Raw genomic sequence first — 18,901 nt, forward strand, 5'->3', positions numbered from 1 at the left:
GGAGACTCGGGGCTGGGGCGGAGGGAGCGGCCGGCCACGAAGCGGCGGCAGGGCCCGGGGCCGGGGACACGCCGAGCCCCGCGGGCGGGCGGGCGGAGCGGGCCGGCGCTACCCCTCGGGTTCGGCTAGGAGCGCCCGCGGAGACCCCCCGCCCTCGGCAGAGGTGAGGCTCGCGCTCGGGGAGGCGGGGAGGCGGGGAGGCTGGGGGCGGGCGGGGGCCGGCGGGAGGGCGGGACCGGACGCGCCGGGAGGGGGCTCGGCGGCCCGCTCTCTAGGGGGGGAGGGGGCTGGTGGCGCGGGGAGCTGTAAGTGAGCCGCACCGCAAACAAGATCTCACACACATACGCGCGCACACACGCGCGCGCACACACTGGGTCTCCAGGCGGCGGCCGTGGCCGCATCCCCGGCAGCAGCTCCCGGCCAAGTGACAGGTAGGAGAAGGCATTTCGGGTCCCGCCCGAGGATGCTCCCGCCCGCCCGGGCCCGCCGGGCTTGTTTGCTCCCGGCGGGTGCGTCCCGGACGCGCGCGCGCGCACCCGGATGCCCTGCCGGGGAGCCGGTGCAGGTGCGGGGTGCGAGGCGCCGAGCGCGCGGGAGGCAGGGGTCCTCGCGCCACCCCCTCCTCTATAATCATCGCCCACTGGGTTTCCTCAGACTCGGTGCAGACGTTCACCGCTTCTGGCTAGAAATAGCTCGGCCCGACGTGTATATGATTATTTTGGTTGGAAATAGTTGGCACTGTGCAAAGCATGTAAATGTGTATGCATGGGGATCTTCTTACCTCTTCTGGAGAGGTAATAGAAATGATTATTTCCACTTAAAACAACACTGACAGGCCAGCATTCGGTGGGGGGCAGTGTTCCTGCCTCCTAAAGGCATATAAGTGATGGAGATTAAAGGCTGTCTTATTTTCAGAATTTTAAAGTTGCCTTTTCCTTAACTAATTAGACCCTGTTTATATAGTACAGTACTTCTGACTGTAGACTTTATAGGCAGGACAGTATAGAAATACGGAAATACAGAATTCAATTTCCAGTTGTTTCTAAATGTACCTTAATCTAGAATCATAAAACTCTCATAAAGTATCATTTTTCTAGAGAAAATACAAATGTCCATTATATTTTTAAACACTTGCATGTATTTGAGAGATCACTTCCTACTCCTCTTTTTTTTTTATACTCTTGTAGTGAGTCTATTGTTATAAACACAGATGTTTTAAGTTTAATTTCGTTCAAACCATTAATGGCAGGTCACTTTTTTTTTTTTACCATAAATATGATACATGGTGGTCTATAAGTTAAGTTATGAGTGTGTGGAAATAGATGCTTAATAATTGTTTGGCTGGCAATAATATCATTCCAACATAGCTCTGTGATACCTAAAATTGTATTGAGTTTCCTCTTTAAAGGGAAATAAGATTTATACAGTAAACATGACTAGGAAAAGCAAAGCAACTGGTGAATTTACCTGGGCCATCTACAAAGAGGGTAAGAAAGTGTCTAAGGAACTGTGTTCTTCAGGACAAACGTGTGTGTGTGTGTGTGTGTGTGTGTGTGTGTGTGTGTGTGTGTAAAATTTAACTTTATCCTTTTAGTTTTTTCAGGACTCTTGGTTTCAAAAACATGTGGTTGAACTGAGAACCTAATGTTACGTACTCTTCAAACTTCAGTGGCCTAAGTTGTAGAGTCCTCTAGAAGCACAGAAATCCAGCTAGGTAGGGGCGAGTGGTTTAATCTGCCATTATCCATGTTATGTAATCTAGAATGCTGTGTTTTTCATAGGACAGTCTTGCATAGTTTTCAGCTGGTGTTTCAATCTATTATGTCATCTTCATTTTGAACTGTAGAAGTTTAATAAATGATTGCCATCTTGGGAGAACACCTGTTTTCATAGAAATTTACTTCTTAAGAGCATTTTTTATTGGCATTTTTATATTACGAGACTTGCTGCCAGAACTAGTAACCCTTTGCATATAACATAGCAGAGCTAAAGGCACCCTCTATTAGATTAATTGTGTTATTACTCAACCATCCGAACTTCGTTGTGATTTAGCTTTGATGATATCACCACCCAGCTTTGAATTAATGGCTGTTGAAAATGCTATTCTACAAGTAACTGTCAAAACAGAATTTCTAAGACTCTGTTTGATCACTGGATACACATTTCTATCTGTCGGAATAATTCTACCTTTATTTTACAAATGCACACCCACACAGAAGAGCTTTGTTCTCAAATACTGTCTTCTGAGTTTTATATTTGTGTGCCTAAAAATGTGAATGATATTAAATTGCTTATGTCCCCGGAATCTTGAGGTGGTATGTTTTTGCTTATGAGATAGCGAAAACTGGAGGTTTCAAGAGTGGTAGGGTTACCAAAAAGCTTTTGCAGAAGTGGACGTTGAAAATCTTTAAAATCTGTCACTTTGAGCTATTTCATGTCCAGCAGAGACCTAGCCAGTGCCTTTGACCCTGCTCTTTTGTCTTTCCCAATAGTGCATCCAACTGTCTTTGCCTTCGTGTGTACTGCTGATTTTGGTAACATGGGCCAATTATACTTATTAAGAATTGAAATGTGTTTACGTAGTAGTTATTCCAACCCCTTGAAGTTAAAATTGGGGTGAAAGTGACTTTTCTTGCTGCTGTATTTTCCTTAAACGGATCAAACTGGTGTGCTAATTTGTGAACGGATGTGATAGGAGTGAAGTTAGCTTCTGGATTTTGTGTTGCATTTCCATCCTAAAACTTTCAGATGTGGTCAGCAAACTCAAATATCACAAGTAATACGTTTTATGGATTATGTTTTTATTTGTTTAGTGTTTATTTTTGAGAGAGAGACAGAGTGTGAGTGGGGGAGGGGCAGAGAGAGAGGGAGACACAGAATCTGAAGCAGGCTGCAGGCTCTGAGCAAGCTGTCAGTACAGAGCCCGATGCACGGCTTGAACTCACGAACCATGAGATCATGACCTGAGCTGAAGTCGGACACTTACCGACTGAGCCACCCAGGCGCCCCCTCCCGTTTTATGGATTATTTTAAAAAATTGTTAGTAATTAGCTGCTGAGTTTGATTGTTGACGTTTTAAAGTCTTGTATTGAGAGTAAATTTTTATCTTTTTGAATCACAGCACTTAATGTAGTCATAGAAAAGAAAGATTATTTCTCATATTCTCCACAAATGCCCTTAATAGTGAACTCAAATATTTTTGGAGAAGCAAAGATATTCTTTGAAACTTAAAATTATTTACCAGATTGCAGCTAAGTTGTCGTCCTTTGTGACCACTTGTAAAGTAGGGATGAAACCGCGTGTTTATTGGCATTCATGACCTAGGCTTTTAATAAACTGGCTATCACAGTAGGTCTTGTCAAACCAAGAACTTCTGCGTTTTATACGCAGAATGAGGTCAAGGACTAATGGAGACGCTTTAATGATCACACTTAGTATTTCATGTCCAGACTGAAGTTTCTAAAATAGGTGATTTTCCCCTCATAATGTGAACTTGTAGGCCATATTAATGTCAGCCGAAAAGACCCACCGCCTATCGAGAAATAAATACAGCTTTTCATTGCTGACGGTGGGCAGCAGCGACTTTCTGTGGTTTTGCTGGTGGCGTTCAGGTGTTAACTGTGTCGGCAGGGACCCTGCTTAGTTTTCATTACTGTCCATTCTGTGTTCTTTGTCTCCCCCGTGGTGTTTAGGAAATACAGTAACCTTACATAGGTCTTCCCCCCATTCCTTGTTATTTGTTTTTCTGTGTCATAGTTTCTTTTTTGATAAAGCCTTCCCCTTTAAAGTAGAAATACTTCCTCAAGGTGTAGTATTGTTTGTGTAGTTATACCTTAGAATAATAGAAAGGTCTGGCACATTCAGAGGCTGTGATTCTTTAGCTAACCAAATATAAAAATGGGTAGTTTACTTCTACTCCCCCAGTGGAAGTAGAGCTGGGTGATAATGCATTACTGAGTAGGTGAGTGAAAAGTTTGCATTGCCCTCATGGGAATTAAGCCTGCTTTCAAAAAAAAAAAAAAAAAAAAAAAAAAAAAAGAAATCACCCAGAGTCGCTTTTTATTCTGAAGGCCAATTTCACTTAATTACAACAACTGCCCCCAAATCCCACTTTGTAAAAGTCTCTGTGGAAGCTCATGCCTTTGGATGCTTTTCATATGCTCAAGGTGTAATCCCAAGTTCATAGAGGAAGTGGAATCACTAAAACCCTACCTTCCAGGTCTTAGCTGGGAGATCCTTCTGTGCAAGAGGATGAATGGTCAGCAGTTTTTATTTTTCTCTGCATGAACTCTATCCACTTTTTCTTTTCTGTTCTTTGAGGAATCAAAATAGTTGAAAGATACATAAATCAAAAGAAAGTTTTTCTCTGAACACCTCTGTAGCCTACTACCTATAAATCCTTCAATGAGAAGGTCGCATACCAAGTGAAGGCCAGATAGCCTTATCTTATCCTGTTGACTGGGAGTCTCCTTCAGGGCTCCTCTCCCATGATCCTTTGGTATGCTGAGGGTTGGGAAATTCTACCTCTAGCTACCACACCACCCTTGGGCCAGGCAAATCACTGCTCTAAGATCCATTGCCCTTAAAGCATTCTTTTCCTCCTGAACAATTAAAGGATGTTTTTGGCTCCCTGACATGGCTGAAGTAGCCATTTCTTTAGAACCAGAGGAAGAAGGTCACTTGAAGTAATTAGTGATAAGCGGCTCATCCAGAGAGAAGAGACCACACAGACCATTAGATTTACACTTGACAGCTTGTGCTCACTTCTAGAACAGGAGCTCTTCGTCTTGGGTCTACCTCGTAATGGTTTCAGGATGGACTTTGGTGGGTCTGTGAGTATAGCTGGCAAATGAATTACATCTTTATTTGCACTTACTTCCAAGTGACAGACTAAGTATTATTGTCGCTCTGAATCTTGATGTTTAATGGGTTGCAAATATATTACTAGGTATGTCCAGTTTGTTTTTCTTTAATTATTTCGATAAGTATATTCCAATGTAGTTTCCTTTGCACTTGATTTTTTTAAAGTTTATCTATTTAGGGGCGCCTGGGTGGCTCAGTCGGTTAAGCGTCCGACTTCAGCTCAGGTCACGATCTCACGGTCCATGAGTTTGAGCCCCGCGTGGGACTCTGGGCTGATGGCTCAGAGCCTGGAGCCTGCTTCCAATTCTGCGTCTCCCTCTCTCTCTGCCCCTCCCCCGTTCATGCTCTGTCTCTCTCTGTCTCAAAAATAAATAAACGTTAAAAAAAATTAAAAAAAAAAAGTTTATCTATTTATATTTTTGAGAAACAGAGAGAGAGTACAAGTGGGGGAGGGGAAGAATGAGAGGGATAGAGCACAGAGCCTGACGTGGGACTAGATCCCATGAACTGCAAGATCATGACCTGAGCCAAAATCAAAAGTTGGACACTTTATCAACTGAGCCACCTAGGTGCCCCATTTTTTTTAAAAAAAAATTTTAATGTTTATTTTATTTTACTTTTTTTTTTTTTTTGAGAGAGAGACAGAGTGCAAGTGGGGGAAGAGCAGAGAGAGAGGGAGACACAGAATCAAAAGCAGGCTCCAGGCTCTGAGCTGTCAGCACAGAACCCAATGTGGGGCTTGAACTCACAGATCACGAGATTATGACCTGAGCCAAAGCCACCCAGGTACCCCCTTCCTATTTTTTTTTTAAGTTTATTTGTTTTGAGAGACAGTGTGAGTGGGGGAGGGGCAGAGAGCCAGGGAGAGGGAGAGAATCCCAAGCAGGCTCCGTGCTGTCAGCACAAGCTTGACACGTGGCTGGATCTCACATATGGTGAGATCATGACTGAGCCGAAACCAAGAGTTGGATGCTTAACCAACTGAGCCACCCATGCAACTGTGCACTTAATTTTATGCGTTTAAAAATATTATGGGTGGCTCAGTCAGTCAAGTGTCCAACTCTAGATTTCGGCTCAGGTCATGATCTCGTGGTTCGTGAGTTCGAGCCTGGCATTGAGGTCCGTGCTGACGGTGTGGAGCCTGCTTGTGATTCTCCTTCTCTCTCTCTCTTTCTCTGCCCTTCCCCTTTTCACGCTTCCTCTCTCTCTCTCTCCCCCAAAATAAATAAATACACTTAACAAAATACTATGCTCATAAGGGTCTATACAATTCACTAGATTTTGAGGGTGGGGTCTGTGACCCCACTGAAGGTAAAGGACAACTGCTCTAGAAACACTTCGTCTTAGAGACAGGTGGAGGGTAAGCACGGGGTGGCGGGGGTGGCAGGGGTTGCACACTTTCAGCAGTGTGATGTTGCTAAGACCCTGAGGTGTTAGGAATCAGGCAGACCCGAGTTCAAATCTTGACTGTGTTATCTATTAGCTGTGTGACCCTGGGCATCTACTCAGTTCCCCCGTCTGTAACACGGGGAGAATGACTCCACAGGACAAAAGTGCCCGGCACTGTACTGTGCACAATACTGGGTATTGTGTTACTGTTGCTGTTGCTGCTACTGTTATCAGTCCTTCTGATGCTGCTAGGGTTACTGCTCACCCTCTCGTTCTCCTCCTCTGTAGGAGCAGATGTTGGACCTGTCCTTACAAAGCAGGCTGAGTCAGTTCCTGTAGAACTTAGGACGCTTGCTCTGCTCTCCCTGCAAGTTACAGAAAGTTCTGGGCACCTTTTTGGGCTGCTGTGAGGTTCTAGATCTTCCTCTGGATTCTCTGTGACTGCGGTTGGACAGGGGCATGTGACATTAATTCAGCCCTAACTGCCTCAAATTCGGTGACTGTCACTCAGTGAGTCAGATGCTGTCACCAGGTCATCTGTGCCTCCCACCAGGCTTGTACAAGAGACCATAGTAAGCCATCGGGGCCTGGAAGGAGAGAGGTATCCACGAGAGCAGTTTGGAGATCGCTGGTGTTAGGAGGCTTGGTGGCTCCTGTTTTCCCACTGGGGCTTCAGTGGGTGCACTCAGCGTCTCCACTTTACATGGTAACAGCAACAGCGGCAACAAAACAACAGACATTTGTTGAGCAATTAAAGTGTGCCCTGTCATTTAATCCTTTTTTGGGTGGTTACTGGTAGTCTCTCCATTTTACACTTGGAGGCTTGGGAAGGTGAAGTGACTTCGTGGGGTTCAGTTTAGAGGAAGGATGCAAACCCAGGGAGACTGATGCTGGAACGCCGACTTCTAACCATTGGGCTGTTATCTGCAGCTGAGGTACATGCTGCCAAAGGATTTGTTGCCATAAAAACCTTTGTGACCTGGGGCGCCTGGGTGGCTCGGTGGGTTAAGCATCTGGCTCTTGATTTGGGCTCAGGTCATGATCTCAAGGTTTGTGAGATCAAGCCCCACATTGGGCGCTGCACTGACAGTGTGGAGCCTGCTTGGGATTGTCTCCCTCTCTCTCTGTCCCTCTCCTGCTTGTGTGCTCTCTCTCTCTCAAAATAAATAAACTTGGGGAAACAAAAGCTTTGTGACCATTATTTTAAGTGACTGGGGTGAGGGATGACAGAGAAGCTTCTGGCAACCCTGCTGCTGTAAACATGGCATTGAAATAGGAAGTTGAGCATCACACCATGGGTCTTCATCTAATCCTACATAGTTTTGTTTCTGCAGGTGCATGGGCCAGAGTCTGAGAGAAGGAGATTACTAACTACTACTCTGGGGTAGCCTAAAAAAGAATTTTAGATTTCTGCAGGGCCAACTTTTACCTGGTAAGGTCCCTCCTGGTGCCATCCAGGGTGTGGCACACTCTTATTTTTCTGAGGGCCAGGTAAACAACAGGTAGTTGGCTGGGTGTTAGAGACCTTAGGGAGTGGTAGGGGTCTCATGTATCCAGGAGGCCCGTAGTGCCCCTTCCTAGGGAACAGCTGCCATGCAGGGCTGACACGTTTGCGCCAGGTGGGCATGGAAATTCTCTACACTCTTAAGAGAAGCATGAAATCCAGATTTATTTTTAAGTGTGTGATCTCATTTAAAAATGTTTAGAAATGAATTAAAGAAAAACAAGCATGTCAGCCCCTGGGGTGGCCAAACAAAACCCATTTGTGGAACGAATTCTGCCCATCAGGTCCCATTTTGGTCCTTTTGTCAACTGCACTGGGAAACACTGAGTACTAGAAAGGGTCAGTACTGTACTTTCATCTTTAAGTAAGCATGGCATCTTCTTTATTCATGCGTGTTTTTTTTTTCCTGTTAAATTTCTTACAAAGGTTGCTATGGCCATTTATTTTCAGTGCATATAGATCTTAGATTCTGAATTTCTGCCTGTTTTTCCTCACTCTCATTATTCTAAGACGTTAGCAAATTTACAAAGTTAAGGGAGGCAGGACATGGTTTTCTCTCCGATTACATGGTGCTGCTTTAAAATAAGAACACCTTGGGGTGCCTGGGTGGCTCAGTTAAGTGTCCAACTTTGGCTCAGGTCATGATCTCATGGTTCATGAGTTCGAGCCCCACATTGGGCTCTGTGCTGATAGCTCAGAGCCTGGAGCCTGCTTCAGATTCTTTGTCTCCCTCTCTCTCTTCCCCTCCCCTGCTTGTGCTCTGTGTGTGTGTGTCTCTTTCTCTCAAAAATAAGTAAACGTTAAAAAAATTAAAAAAAATAAAACAAGAACACCTTAAGTGTGGAGAATTAGGTGACTTCATTTATGGGGACATGCAGGTTTTTGCATACGTCACAGTCTCAAACTCAAACCAGTCCCCCACAACCCCCCAGCTATTTGGTGTTTGCCGTACCTGTCCTGGACATACAGAATGTAGATCTGTTTCTGCAGGTTAGTTTTGCGAGGTGCGATCTACTTAACAGCCCTCACTTTCCTTTTGGTTCTTAAATGAGTGATCACAAGTGATCAAATCAGAGTAAAGTCCCTTTGAGATGGATTTCTCCCATATCTGCTGATGCATTATCATTGGGCAAATCACCAAACCCCTTCTAGGATTTCTGTTAATTTTTTATTTTCACTGGTTTTGAAGATGATGAATGTGATGCATTAATACGTACCAATCCAAATGACAATATAGAAATACAGAAACAAAATGTAAAATGCTCTTACCCACCTGCACTTATCCCCACATATGATCATTGGCAACAGCTTAGAGTGCCTGTTTCTTCTCTTTCTGTGCATTTATGTGTGTAAGTATATATTCATCTTTTTCTTATTATATAAGTACCATTATTCTGTCTACATTTTTTTGTGACTTGCTTTTGTCCAATTAAGGTATGTCATGAAGCTCTTCCCATGTCACTGTACAGGTTATCTTTTTCCTTCTAACATTACAGAAACTTTGGTAGTGCGGGTACACCATATTTTATTTAACCATTCACCTGTTTTCACTGTTGCACACTGGAAGATTGGAAGATCATTGTACATAGGTCTTTGTGCACAAGTGCAAGATTTTCTTGTAGCTAAGTTCCTAGAAATAGAACTAATTGGTCAAAGGGGTATGCATATTTTACATTTTGAGAGAGCAATGCCAAATTGCCTTTAAGAAAGGCCTCCAAGGAATTTCTATCTCATGGAACCTCAAATTATGAACATATCCTCTAACTGAAGCCTGTGTCACGTTGTTACATTGTTTCACTAATTCAATGGGATTTTGTTTATATACTGTGCACCAGGAAATGACTTGAGAAATAACCTATGTCCTTAAATTTCTGAAAATGCAATACTTAATCAAAATGAATTTCTCAGTTCAGAGGCCGGTTTAAAAACTCCTTAGTAAAAAGATACCTTGCAGACTCTGAATTGAAAATCTGTATTCTGACCAGTTTGGTTAGCTGTGACATTCTAGATTTCTCACACCAGGGACATGTCATAAGCGCCCTTGAATATGTGGTCAGAGAAGTGAGGCACTGGAAAGGCAACAAAGGTTGATTTTGACCTGAGAAAATCAAGTTAATTTCATTGCTAAAAATTCTGTCCAGGCGTATTTATAGCTTTTGACTTTCAAATACTTACTTATTTAAGAATCTCATTTACTTTCTACTTAGAGAATTATAAAGTTCAGAGGTAATGCTATTTTATTGAGATTTATTATTTAATAGATACCTGAAGGTAATTTTCGTAATATTTAGAAATGATATATAGACAAATGATATGTATACATTAGAAACCACTCTTTATTTTCATTTAAAAGAGAGATACTGGCGGGGCGCCTGGGTGGCGCAGTCGGTTAAGCGTCCGACTTTAGCCAGGTCACGATCTCGCGGTCCGTGAGTTCGAGCCCCGCATCAGGCTCTGGGCTGATGGCTCAGAGCCTGGAGCCTGTTTCCGATTCTGTGTCTCCCTCTCTCTCTGCCCCTCCCCCGTTCATGCTCTGTCTCTCTCTGTCCCAAAAATAAATAAACGTTGAAAAAAAAAAAATAAAAGATACTGGGAAAATGCAGAAAATCCAGGTCACCGATTCTCAATTTTTTTCAGAAGTCACAACTTCAACAACTATAGTTGTGACCAATAACACGAAGTGAATTAGTACTTTTTAGAATTTTGTGCCATCCCTTGAAAGACTGACTTGCTTGACCTTAAAGTATCGCGGGATCAGGTTTAGTAATCTTGATCTGGGTAAAGTGTAGGAAAGTGAAATATTTCTGTTTTTAAAGATGGCTTTGGTTCTCTCATGTCTCTCCAGATACCATTTAAAAAAATTTCTGGTTAGGTTGGCAGTGACATTCGGATTCTGATTGTGTGCCTTCTGCATGTTTATTTTTACAGCACGCTGAATTGTAGAAATATGGTAGGATTCATTTATATTTCCTTGGCATCGAAACCTTGCTATTCAAGAAAGTGTGTACTAGGTTTTGCTCATGGAAATGTTGCAATGATTTACAGTTTACAGACAATTTCCTTTGATAATGTCTGTGAGAGCCACAGTGGAGGGCCCTAGCTGGTCACTCTTTAACTCTGTGTCATTCAGGGCCTGCCAAGGAACAGATGGCATGTGTAAACTGAGTCCTGCAGAGGGTTTAATAAAGGGACCCTTTGGAAGGTATGGGCAGGTGTAGGGAACACAACCAGGTGGGTGCTGCAAAGGGACTTAGCAACGGTGGGGAGCTGTTCTTGTTCTGATTGAAGGGGAAAGAAGGGCTGTCTGGCATGAGCTGTGTCCTTCCGTAGAGGGACACAGTCGACCTGGAATGTGCCTGCAGGGACACCGTGGGGGAATAAATATGCCTGCCTCACGCTTCCCTTGCCCCCCAAGCTTCTGTCTGGTGCCATCCATTAGCTGAATCCAGTCAGAAACCAAAGGGCACAGGGGAGGAGGCAAGGCTGGAGAAGGATGGCAAATGGGTCTGGGGAGTCAAATGTGGACTCCACCCACCTGCCATTCCATAGCAGAGGTATCAGAGGTCAGGCCAGGGTGGAAAGCCCATGGCCTGGTTTGGTGGGCAGAAAAGAGCAAACAGCTACAATGATTACATTTAAATTGAAGATGGGAGTGTTCTACCATGCCACCTGGCTAACATCAGTAAGATTTGTGTGGTGGGCCTTAGACAAACCTTTTTTTTTTTTTTTTTGGTAATTTTTGGTTCATTTGAAATGGATTCTGTTTCTTGGCATATGCATAGAATGGAAAACTTTATGGGTTTTATCTGAAGAACCAGAAGTATAGGCTGTAGACAGCTGAGACAGAAGAGATTCATAAAGTCTGTCAATATGGAGTTGGATACCTAACATATAATTCTTTTGCTTTTAATATTTTATGAAAATATTTTACTTAAAATGTCAGGTACCTGGGGGAAGAGACGAGGAGGAAATTAAGGTTATTAGCAGTAATTTCCCTTCAAAGAAGTCAATTTAACTGAATCATTAGCATCACTTAATGGAAACGAACAAGCTTTATTTTTCCATTTGTTCAACATGGCAGTAAGACTCTGAGATTTTGGGCTCATTTATTTCCTCATTTCCGTGGCCCTGTTGTTTGAAAAGGTAGACTGCTCTGTTTGGTTTGTGTACATGTTCTGAATGAACAAGCAGTGAAACTTGATTAGAATCATAAAATCTTACTGCTGTAAGGAATATCAGAGTTCATCTCTTCTTACCTCCACATGTTATGGTGTAAGAAAGCAAGGCACTAGCTGTTAGCAGCTACCACTGTGCAAATTCCCTGAGTTGGTGACTCTGGGGAAGTCGCGTCACTTTGCCAACCTGAGGGATTGTAGATTAGTTCACTTTTGCTGTTACCTTACACACTCCCGAAGTCCCTGACTGCAAGCGCTTGCTTGTTCAACTTCTACAGTTTTATGTATTAGAGACAGAGCTTGCTGAACCTCTTGTCCACCACCCAGCTCTTAAAATGATATTCTCTGGAGGTCTCTTCCTGACTCCTCTTGCTCTATTTACTTTCTGTACAACATAACTCGTCCACTTCTACCATTTTTACAGCCTATTTGCTGATGACTCCTATATCCCCGACCTCTTGTCTGAGCTCCCCTTGTAGCCTGTTTTCTGCTGGATAGCTTAACATTAAAATCCTATGGATACTTTCACATCATTGTGTCCAAAAGAGAAGTCCTCAGCTTCACTTCAAATCCATGTCTCATCCTGGGTTTTAAATCTTCGTGATACAAGTCACTGATCTGTGGAGTCTGTCTCATTAGTACCTTGCAATTCTGTCTGCTTCTCTCCATTCGTGTGCCTGAGTTTTGTTCTTAACATTCTGTGCATTGATTCTGTCTGTAATTTTTAAAAAAAATTTTTTTAATGTTTATTTTTGAGAGAACTGGCAGCACGGAGCCCGATGTGGGGCTTGAACTCACGATCTGAGAGATCACGGCCTGAGCCGAAGTCTGACACTTACCCAGGTGCCCCTATTCTACCTGTAATGTTTTAATCTGCCTCCCTGTTCTCTCATTCATTCCTTATCCTTGTGTTGTGCTGGCTATTAAGTGAGTATCAGGTACTGTAACAGCAAGTGAGTTGCAGCTCTTGCCCTCAGGGCTTTACAGTTTACTGGAGGAGGTGGATAAACAGCTACTTTATACATTTACATCTCTGCCGCTTTACCCCATTCTCTTCACTCAGCCAAAGTAATTTGCACAAAACAAATCTTTCCATAGTGTTACTTCTGAAATCCTTCAACAGCTCCTTATTGTTTTCAGGACTGAATTCTGTTTCTCTGATTTGCCAAATATAAGCCATCCCCAGCCAGACCGCAACAGTGAAGTTTTAATGCTTTAATTTGCGTCACCTGTACTAAGCTACATTAAAATTCTAAGAACACGAGGTCGGTGGCCACAGTGCCTTTGCTGACTTTGCACTCGACCCCCTTCTGCAACTGGCCGAATCCTGCACACCTCCCACAGTTGTCTCCTTCCCTGACTGGATTTCAGCTCCAGGTTGGATGTCCCCACCTTAGTCCTCCTGTTGAATGGTTTGCCAATTTTAGCCACAGTACGACTTTCTTGGGGGAAAGGAAAAATCTGGCGCATATTGGAAGACTAAATCATCGTCTCTTAAGTGATTGAATAACTAAATGCCATTATCGCAGAGTCTGCAGATTGGGCAAATTAAGGAAGCAGTCTGATGAGTCAGCAGAAGAGGTGCCATGTTACATAAATTGAAACCATCTGCAGACTCACAACGGAGGGAAAACATATTCCCTGATTATTTACACTGGCCTCTGAGAAGTAGCACAGTGATCAGTTTGGAAAGATGATCAGTAGTTTGAAAACTCCACATTCATTAATTTTGCTGGCAGAAGTTCTGATATTGATAGTATCCCAGAACCAGAGGAGACATTTCCCTGAAGATAGCTTATCATTCATTCCTGCTGGGCACTCTCACATTGTTTTTTCTATGTTATGAGTTCGATTTTAATCAAGTTCTGCTTATTTTTCTTATGGCGTGTTAGATCTCCTAATCAGAGAAGTTTTTTTTTTTTCCTACTTGACTAGAAACTCACAGGAAAAATGTATTTATTTAATCAGATTATTTTTATTAAGTGGGACTCTTGGTAATCTAAAATGCTTTGTATTTATTTTCTTGTAGCATTTTATTTTCAAAATGGCCTGTGAACATATCAGTGCCAGAGAGAGAGAGAGAGAGAGAGAGAGAGAGCAGGAGAGCTATTAATTAATTGAAGGAAAATACGCTGCTGAATATTGTTTTTAAGAGAGCATCTTTTGTAGTTCCCAAATCAGGAGGAGCATTTTATTTATGATGTTGGTTTGAATCCTATGATGATAGTGACTGTCATGGTGTTAACCTTGCTGCCCGTCCCACCAAGCTTACGGTGTCAGTTGTGGTTTAAGAGGTAGAGTTCCTGGGGTGCCTGGGTGGCTCAGTCAGTTAAGCGTCCGACTTCAGCTCAGGTCACGATCTCCCTGGTCTGTGAGTTTGAGCCCTGCGTCGGGCTCTGTGCTGGCAGCTCAGACCTAGAGCCTGCTTTGGAGTCTGTGTCTCCTTCTCTCTGCCCCTCCCCACTCTCTCCCTCTCCCTCCCTCTCTCTCTCTCTCTCTCTCTCTCATTCAAAAGTAAATAAGCATTAAAAAAAAGAAAGAGGTATAGGTTCCTTCTTTGTAATTGGCATCTTTTTGATTTAGCAAATTTCTTTTAGCTTTGTGTTGAAAAAGGTGCTGGCGAAGTATGTTAATTATTGGTTGTATCATCATTCCGATTTGAATGGAGATAACATTTAGAAGGATGGTAGGTTAGCTACTGTAGGTTTCACAACAGCACCATGAAAATTCAGATAGGGAATATTTCCTTTCATTTAGCCTTTTTTTGGACCTGTGAGGCCCTCTGAGAACCTTAAGGCTGGCCTCATTCTGTCCATTCTTCATTCCCTTTGAAAGAACTTCAAAGTAACTAGTTAGAAGTTCCTCTCCCCTCTGTCATCAGCAGCATACAGAGATCTCTTGTGCCGCTACCAGAGGGAAAGGAGTGCATTTGGAAGCGCAGATGATTTGGGTGTGAACCTTTCATGAAAGTGACCGCCCTTGAAGCCAGCTGTCCTGCACCCTTCTGCTACATGTTAATTTTTATTTCCTCAGCTTGGGTTGATAAATGTGGCAAACCAACAGCTTTTACATCAAGATTGATAACCAGGAAGAAGCCACTCCTCGATTAAGAGCAACAATGCGGTTTAAAAACCTTCTGGAAGTGTTGCACTTTTTACCCAACCAAGGCTCTTCCAGGCTTTGTCAGAGAGGTGAAGGCATAAATTACCTGAAAGATATACCTCACTGCTGAATAGGGACAGTGGTTTGGAATATCTCAAGAAAAATTCCCGAGAGCAGCTGTTTGATTGCAGAAGGGGTATGATGCAAGGAACAGAGAGCTAGTGAATCAGTGCTTCCTCCCCTCACTCGAGCTGCGAAGACCATCTGAAAGGAGTTGTTACGCATGTGTACACACACATGCACAGTTGGGGACCGTAGGCTCGTAGGCCATGCTGTGGACTGGGATGTGTCAAAAGGCACCCTATAAAGAAATGGAGTCAGTTCTTTGATTATTTTGAGTCATTACAGGGTGGCTTTGTGATTTTTCAGAATGTTGTCATTTCCCAGGATACTTGAAGACCAGGCCCCAAATCCACTTTCCCTTTAGGGCTTAGACAGTGTGCCCTGGGCTTGACAAAGGAATGCAACCCTATTTAATTCTCTGAGTAATTCTGCAGGTTAGGTATAATTACCACCTTTGAAAACTGAGTGATTAGAGCACTTACTCAAGGTCGCAAGGTTGATCAGTATAGTACAAGACACACAGGCTTCCAACTAAGGGCATCCCTACAGCTACATCTGTGGTCAGCCAGCTGCGCAGGACGCAGTTCTTCCCTGTTGTCTGATGAACTTGTGGTTCTGATTCAGGGTAGCAGTGTGTCCACTTGAAAATATTCCCCTCCTTGGCCTCCTCTGCAGCCGAGACTGCTTACCCAGTTCTGGCCAGCAAGATATGGATAGACATCTTTGGGTAGACTTTTCCTTCCTGATTTCTTCCTTTCCTTCCTGGCACCTGGACGTGATGCCTAGACTTGCAGATGCCTTCTTGTGGTTGTGACAGTGAGCACAGGAAGTAGGAGTCCAGTTTCCTGATGACTTATTTGAGTGGCTTTACCAGCTCTAATCAACTTACCTGTGAGTTTCTTGTGAATTGAGAAGGATAAGTGACTGATTAAGTCGCTTTGATGGGTATTATAGACTGAATTGTGTCCCTCCACAATTCATACATTGAAGCCCTAAACCACTAACTCAGAATGTGACTATATTTGGAGATAAAGGCCTTTAAAGAGATAAGTTTAAAATGAGGCTATTAGGTTGGGACTTAATCCAATCTGACTGGTGTCCGTATAAGAAGAGGCTATTAGGACTCTGGAGAGAAACCAGGGAGGTGTGTGCACACACAGGAAAGGCCATGTGAGGACACAGTGAGAAAGTGGCTATCTTTACACCAAGGAGAGTTTCCAGAAAACAACTGTGTTGGCACCTTGATTTTGGACTCACAGCCTCCAGAACTATAAGAAAAAAACATCTCTGTATTAATTAATTAATTAATTATCGCAAGCAGGCTTCGTGCTGTCAGCAAAGAGCCCCATGCAGGGGTGGTGGGGGGGGGCCGGGGGACGGGGTTCCATCTCACAGACTGTGAGACCATGACCTGAGCCAAAATCAAGAGTCAGACGCTCAACTGACTGAGCATCCAGGTGCCCCCAACATTTCTGTTATTTTATTTTATTTTTAATTTTTAAACATTTATTTATTTTTGAGAGAGAGACAGAGACAGAGATAAGAGTGTGAGTGAGGGAGGGGCAGAGAGAGAGGGAGACAGAATCTGAAGCAGGTTCCAGGCTCTGAGCTGCCAGCATAGAGCCTGACATGGGGCTTGAACTCATGAACCATGAGATCATGACCTGAGCCAAAGTCAGACACTTAACCAACTGAGCCACCCAGGTGTCCCCAACATTTCTGTTATTTAAACCACCCAGTCTGTGGTATCTCATGTGGCAGCCAAAGGCCTTAATACTGGGTGGGGGGGAGGGATTCTTATACATGCAGCTGAAAGCAATCCTATGAATAGAATAACCAAAACAAATGGAAGTATACCAGAACAAAATAATTTAGATGATTTATTAGTTCTACTATTTATTTTTTTAATAAATGCTGTCCCCATAGTATTCATGACACTATGTTTACTTTAACTGCCACTGTTCTGTCCCAGCACAGCCACGCATGTATGCACATGCACACCCACACGCGCGCGCACACACACACGCACACACTCTCTCTCTCTCTCTCTCTCTCAGCTTCCTTAGGCTGAGGTTGCCTGTTTCTGCTTCCTCATTCATAGCACAATATTTGCACATAGCAGGTATCTTTTACTTGTTTGTAGAACAAAGTATTTAAAAGAATGTACAGTTGACCCTTGAACAACATGGGGCTTTAAGGCACCAACTGGCTGAGCAGTCGAAAATTTGCCTGTAATTTTGATTCCCAGGAAACTTTACTAATAGACTACTGTAGATCAGATGCCTTCTTGATAACACAGACCGTTAGGATGTAGTTTGTGTGTTAATATATATTATATACTGTATTCTTACAATAAAGTGAGCTAGAGAAGAAAATATGTTATTAAATCATAAGGGAGAGAAAATACAGTCCTATACTGTAGGACTTTTTTTTGAAAAAAAATTTTTGAAAAAAAATTTTTTTTGAAAAAAATTTACACATAAGTGGACCCGCACAATTCAAACTCCTGTTATTCAAGGATCAACGGTACTTGGCAATATTTAGGAAAACAGAATGGTCAGATCAGAATAATGATACAAAACATGTGTGCTCTTTTTATCATTTCTAAATAAGAATTTTGGTGTTTGAACACATATTCCTAATTTCAAAAGGTGATTTTTGTCTTAAATTGGTTTAGTTTACAGGGGATTTGTTTCCCTTGAACTTTCCTGTCAATTCATTGGTAGGCAGGGATTTAGATAAATCATATATTGCCTTTAGTCTGTTTCTCTTATTTTTTTCTGTATGAGTTTAACATGCTTCTTTAAGGAGTCATAGAGTTGAAACATTTCATGTTAAATGAGCTTAAATCATTTCCCATAATTAGGAACTTGAAGCACTGCCTGATTTGTAATTTGATAAGTAATGTGCACTTACTGAATTTTGCTGCTATCAATCTAAGTCCTGGGGTTAGTTTTTTAAAACAAAATGAAAATGCTTTTGGTTCTTCTTTCTTTGCTTTTAACTTCTAACTGAGCTTTTAAGTAGTTCAGGAGATACTTTAATTTCTTTTTAGGTAGTTGGTGCTTTTAATATTCTTTTGTGTGAAGAATAAATACTTTTGCACATGAGGCGCAGTATAATGCTTTCCCTGACTTGGTGCTGTTTAGACTGTATAGTACTATTAGTTAAGTCATGCAGAAACTTGACAGCTTAGATATGATATATTTTGTTTAGAATACTCTACTCAGAACCTGACAGAGCTACAGTATTGAATGGGGTGAAGGTAATAATGTGTCTTGACTCCTTTTATATGTGCGTGGAATTTCCGTGACCACATGAATTCATCTGAACTTATTTGAATACACTAATTATGAGTCCTTTGGCTCTTTCAAGCAATCATAACTCATTCGTAATTTTTAAATTAGATTTGTGCAGTAGCTAACACACAGTAGATTCTTAAATGTATCCGTAAGACGAATTTGTAAGATGGGGACACTGACCATATGCTGTCATAATACTTCTCTTTATTTCATGGGTTTGTATGTCCTATTTTAGATTTGTATGCATTCTGCTGTTTCTAAAATTGGTAGCTAAGCAATGCATTTTTTAACATTAATTATCAAGTTTGGTCTTACTCTTAAATTTCTTGTGGTTGCATGAGGCAGCACAGTGAGCATCTACCTTGGTGATCCCCACTTTCCTGGGTTCAAATTATATTGACCTTGACTATAACCTTGACATTTAGGAGAGTTGCCTAGACCCT

General features: G+C 42.5%; 1 protein-coding gene across 11 annotated transcripts in view; it reads left to right on the top strand.

Annotated features, from left to right (window-relative positions):
* Positions 1–58: 58 nt before the first annotated feature.
* PLCB4 (phospholipase C beta 4) overlaps positions 59–18,901 on the top strand; it is a 419,941-nt gene continuing 401,098 nt past the window's right edge. For 4 of the 11 annotated variants that reach the window (XM_040447665.1, XM_040447667.1, XM_040447675.1 and 1 more), the window contains exon 1: positions 304–431. The gene's annotated coding sequence lies outside the window, so the exon portion shown is untranslated. Of the gene's footprint in view, positions 164–303; positions 432–18,901 lie in introns of those variants that run through there. The other 7 variants (XM_040447674.1, XM_040447664.1, XM_040447672.1 and 4 more) reach the window with 4 other exon arrangements.

The sequence above is a fragment of the Herpailurus yagouaroundi genome, unplaced genomic scaffold (assembly GCF_014898765.1).
Source record: "Herpailurus yagouaroundi ecotype Mexico unplaced genomic scaffold, PumYag 196, whole genome shotgun sequence".
Taxonomy (NCBI): domain Eukaryota; kingdom Metazoa; phylum Chordata; class Mammalia; order Carnivora; family Felidae; genus Herpailurus; species Herpailurus yagouaroundi.